Below are 6,000 nucleotides of genomic sequence, written 5' to 3' on the forward strand. Positions count from 1 at the left end.
ATGGTTGGTTTGCTGGAGGAGTCAGTCACCAGCCTGCGAAGTACGATCAGAGGGGATTCTTCTCACTTCAGCATTCCTTGGAGAGGGTGGCAACCCCAGGGAAGATCTGCAGAGGACACCACTGTTAAATGAGACCTTTGTGGGGATGTCTGCTTCGCAAGAGGAACCTCTGCCATGGAGGCCTTGGGTGCCTGTATTCAGACAAGCATAGATAGTGGTTTGCAGTTCTAATACAGTCCTTTGGATCAGCACGCCAGCCGATCACTGGCCCATCAGAGAATGCATTCAGCACCAGCAACTTAGCAGGCATGGCTTTACAGGAAGTAACTTTCTTTCCAGTGAGACAATTTGTTAGATTTGGAGATACAACCTACAGGACAGTAACTGCTGGAAGACGTCAACCTCAGATGAGGTTCTAATAGAGAGAGCAGCCAACAATCCCCCCCCCCCCCCCCCAACCCCAGGCACTCAGATAGTACCTAGAAGTTTACAATTAGCGAGAGGTTTTAAGGCACCCAGAGTCACAAAGGTAAGGCACTGAGTGATGATGATTGAGCCTATTCTGTAGTGTCAAACACATGTCATTGTAATAAATTGATGTGACATTATCTTTGTGGTTTTAATTCATACGTGATAAGTCTTGAGAAAAAGGGAGGTGTGTTGAGTGACTGAGGATTTCCCATTAAAAATAGGGCGCATCATTCAGTAGAGTGGAAAGGTGTAGTCATGAACTGATGTGGGGACCTGCGCTTTCCCAAGATAAAGTTAATCAGAATATTAGTTCTCATGAGAAGGTGTCTCTTATTAGAGCATTTCTAACGTTTATCAGCCAAGGCACAGAAACATTCCCTTGGTAGAATCATAGAACCATAGCACAGAAGGAAACCATTCGGCCCACCGAGCCCATGCTGGCTCTTTGTAAGAGCAATCCAGTTAGTCCCATTCCCCCGCTTTTTCCCCGTAGCCCTGCAAATTTTTCCCTTCAAGTATTTATCCAATTCCTTTTTGAAAGCTACGATTGAATCTGCTTCCTCCACCCTTTCAGGCAGTGCATTCCAGATCATAGCTGCTCGCTGTGTAAAAAAGTTTTTCCTCATGTCGCCTTTGATTCTTTTGCCAATCACCTTAAATCTGTGTCCTCTGGTTCTCGACCCTTCCGCCAATGGGAACAGTTTCTCTTTATTTACTTTATCTAAACCCTTCATGATTTTGAATACTTCCATCAAATCTCCTTTCAACCTTCTCTACTCTAAAGAAAACAACCCTAGCTTCTCCAGTCGATCCACGTAACCGACGACCCTAATCCCTGGAACCATTCTAGTAAAACTTTTCTGCACCCTCTCTAAGGCCTTCACACCCTTCCGAAAGTGTGATGCCCAGAATTGGACACAATACTCCAGTTGTGGCTGAACCAGTGTTTTATAAAGATTCAACACAACTTTCTTGCTTTTGTACTCTATGCCTCTATTTATAATGCCCAGGATCCCGTATGCTTTTTTAACCACTTTCTCATCCTGCCACCTTCAAAGATTTGTGCACATATACCCCCAGGACTTTCTGTTCCTGCACCCCCTTTAGAATTGTACCATTTAGTTTATATTGCCTCTCCTCGTTCTTCCTGCCAAAACGTATCACTTCGCACTTCTCTGCGTTAAATTTCATTTGCCATGTATCCGCTCATTCCACCAGCCTGTCTATATCCTCTTGAAGTCTATTACTATCCTCCTCACTCTTCACTACGCTTCCAAGTTTTGTGTCATCTGCAAATTTTGAAATTGTGCCCTGTACACCCAAGTCTAGGTCACTAATATATATCAAGAAATATAGTGCTCCTAATACCGACCCCGGGGTAACACCACTGTATACCTTCCTCCAGTCTGAAAAACAACCGTTCACCACTACTCTCTGTTTCCTGTCACTTAGCCAATTTCGTATCCATGCTGCCACTGCCCCTTTTATTCCATGGGCTTCGATTTTGCTGACAAGCCTATTATGTGGCACTTTATCAAACGCCTTTTGAAAGTCCACGTGCACAATATCAACCGTATTGCCCTCATCAACCCTCTCTGTTACCTCATCAAAAAACTCAATCAAGTTAGTTAAACATGATTTGCCTTTAATAAATTCGTGCTGATTTTCCTTAATTAATCCACACTTGTCCAAGTGACTGTTAATTTTGTCCCAGGTTATCATTTCTAAAAGCATCCCCACCACCGAGGTTAAATTGACTGGCCTGTAGTTGCCGGGTTTATCCTTACACCCTTTTTTGATCAAGGGTGTAACATTTGCAATTCTCCAGTCCTCTGGCACCACCAGGAGGAAACACCTCTGCAATTTCCACCTTTACTTCCCTCAGCAACCTAGGATGCATCCCATCCAGACTGAGTGACTTATCTATTTTAAGTACAGCCAGCCTTTCTAGTATCTCCTCTTTATCAATTTTTAGCCCATCCAATATCTCAAGTACCTCCTCTATCACTGTGACTTTGGCAGCATCTTCTTCCTTGATAAAGACAGATGCAAAGTACTCATTTAGTACCTCAGCCATGCCCTCTGCCTCCATGTGTAGATCTCCTTTTTGGTCCCTAATCGGCCCCACCCCCCCCCCTCTTACTACCTGTTTACTATTTATATGCCTATTGAAGACTTTTGGATTGCCTTTTATGTTAGCGGCCAGTCTATTCTCATACTCTCTCTTTGCCCCCTCTTATTTCCTTTTTCACTTCTCCTTTGAACTTCCTATATTCAGCCTGGTTCTCACTTGTATTATCAACCTGACATCTGTCATACGCCCCCTTTTTCAGCTTCATCTTACTCTCTATCTCTTTCATCATCCAGGGAGCTCTAGCTTTAGTTGCCCTACCTTTCTCCCTCGTGGGAATGTACCTAGACTGTACCCGAACCTTCTCCTCTTTAAAGGCTGCCTATTGTTCGATTACGGTTTTACCTGCTAATCTTTGATTCCAATTTACCCAGGCCAGATCCATTCTCAACACACTGAAACGGGCCCTCCTCCAAATAAGTATTTTTACTCTAGATTGCTCCTTGTCCTTTTCTATAACTAATCTAAACCTTATGATACAATGATCACTGTTCCTTAAACGTTCCGCCACTGACACTTGCTCCACTTGACCCACCTCATTCCTCAGAACCAGATCCAGCAATGCCTCCTTCCTCATTGGGCCGGAAACTTACTGCTCAAGAAAGTTCCCTTGAACACACTTCAGAAATTCCTCCCCTGCTTTGCCCTTAACACCATTACTATCCCAGTCTATATTAGGATAGTTGAAGTCCCCCATTATCACTACTCTTTATTTCTTGCACCTCTTTGTAATTTCCCTGCAAATTTGTTCCTCTATATCCTTCTCACCAGTAGCTGGCCTATAGAATATACCCAGTAGTGTAATGGCACCTGTATTGTTTTTTTTAACTCTAACTAAATAGATTCTGTCCTGACCACTCATGTACATCCTCACTCTCCAGCATTGCAATATTCTCCTTAATCAATACTGCCACCCTCTCCCCTCCTTTTTTTTCCTTCCCTATCTTTGCTGAACTCCTTGTATCCAGGAATATTTAGTACCCAATGCTGCCCTTTTTTGAGCCAGGTCTCCGTTATTGCCACTACATCATATTCCCATGTGGCTATTTGCACCTGCAGCTCACCAACCTTATTTACCACGCTTCGTACGTTTACACACATGCACTCTAAACCTATCTTAGACCTTAACGTATTCTCTCTTAGTCTGATCCCACCTAATACTGTATTATTTCTTACTCGAGTGCCATCCGTCTCTCCCAATCCTTTGTGCACCTTGTTTCTTCTTTCTAATGCTACATCCTGGTGCCCATCCCCCTGCCTAATTAGTTTAAACCTTCCCCACAGCACTAGTGAACCTCCCCGCAAGGATATTGGTCCTTAGATGTTTATTATTTCCCCTGCATGACAACAGTGACTACATTTAAAAAGCACTTCATTGTGTGTGAAGCACTTTGGGACATCCTGAGACATAAAAGGTGCTACATAAATGCAAGGTCTTTTTTCAATAATGTAATGTGGCACATCTGTTTGAAAATGCCAACATTTTTGGATTGTGTGGTGATGTAGTAAATACGCTATTCTTTTAATCTGGTTGATGGGGTTACTCTCTTTCTGTCTGCTGCAAGGATCTATATGGAATGAGTTTGTGCAAGATCTCAATCCACAACACAAAAGAGCACAATATACCAAAAAACAAAAAAATCACCTGAAGTGTGCCAAATGTACAAATATTTTCCTGCCCTTTTTATGAGTTTCTATGCTGATTTACATTAATGCTAAAAATCACAAATGTGCTTCCTAACTGTAGGGTTATTTAATATGTCAGTTTCGTGAAGATATGTTAATCTATTATATAATCAAATTGCTTAGTGGGACACAACATTCAATTTCAAAATGCTTTGAAAACTCTTACGTCAGGTTCCGTCTATGGCAAAATTCATTTTAAAAATGCTAACATGCACCTGTTACACGGTAGGTGGTGTTGAGATACGTAATTTCTTTGTTAAATAGGTTGAAAAGCAAAAGCTGATTCTGTATTTTGGTAGTTCATGCAGTTCCAAACCCTGGTCTCCAGATGGCTCTGCACCAATACTTTAGTCTTTATGACAATTGTCAGAAATATTATTTTGAAGCAAAGTGATGGGATCAAGGTAATACATTTGAATCAAGGTTTTAGCATACTATTCATGTCAGACCAACTTCCAGCCTGCTTATTTCTTCCCCCGACCTTTGAAAACGGCCTCTGCTGAACCTTCCTTTCTGTTGGAGTCCCATGCCCCATTTTAGATCTCAGGCTCAGAAGTGAAGAATGGTCAGTGAGGTGTGAGATATGGGGGAGGGCGCGGGCTACTCAAACTGACAGTCATATTTAAAATGAGTAATTAAAAGTGAAATTATAACCAAACAAGAAGGAATTTGAATGCACTTCAGGATGCGAGACGATTTAGCACAACTATATTTATACACACACTCCTGGCCAATATTCATCCCTCAACCAATATCACTAAAACAGATTATCTGGTCGTTATCACAGTGTTGTTTATGGGACCTTGCTGTACACAAATTAGCTGCCGAGTTTCCTACTGTTCTGACGAAAGGTCATCGACCTGAAACGTTAACTATGTTTCTTTCTCCACAGATGCTGCCTGACTTGCTGAGTATTTCCAGCATGTTCTGTTTTTATTATAACTGTGACTACACTTTTATTATAACTGTACTTGATTGGCTGTAAAGCGCTGGGGGGACGTTCTGAGGTCGTGAAAGGAACGATATAAAACTCAAGTCTTTCTTTCACAAATCACCCCTGTCTGTACTCGGTGATTTACACTGCCTCCTGGCCTCCGAACGCTTCCATTTAAACTTCTCGTTCTGGTGTTTAAATCCATTGGTGGATTCACCCCTCCCCATCTCTGAAACCGGTATTACAAGATTGTGAAAGGCGCTATATAAACACGCGTCTTTCTTTCACTCATCATGAAAGGCGATGTTCAGATGCACCGCAGGCTGAGCTGCTTCGTTCGTGACTTTGGGTGCATTTACACTGCAGCTACCAGTCCGCCCTGACTGAAAGATTGGCGTCGGTGCGAAACCTCAATGCTTTGCACCTACCCTAAACCGCAGTGTAAACACAGCCTTAGAAGAGGGGTAAAAGTTTACACGCTGCTTTTATTTTCGTCGAAGCAGATACCACACACACACACACAGCCATCAGCGATTGGCATTTCAACTAACCAATAAATAGAAAGGGCGCTGATTAATAAGTCCTTAAATGGAGAGCACAGAACGCGAGGGGAACAAATGGCAACCGAGAGGGGCGGGGCATTTGGAACGGCCGGCAACCCTCATAATGATTGTCACAGCTGTTAACCAATCAAACTTTGCATAGCTTGAACGACGTTCCGAAATCGGAACCTTGACTGACACCGCAGAGCCAATCAGTGCCGCGTAGAAGGCGGGCT

The sequence above is a fragment of the Heptranchias perlo genome, chromosome 1 (genome assembly GCF_035084215.1).
Source record: "Heptranchias perlo isolate sHepPer1 chromosome 1, sHepPer1.hap1, whole genome shotgun sequence".
In the NCBI taxonomy this organism is placed as follows: domain Eukaryota; kingdom Metazoa; phylum Chordata; class Chondrichthyes; order Hexanchiformes; family Hexanchidae; genus Heptranchias; species Heptranchias perlo.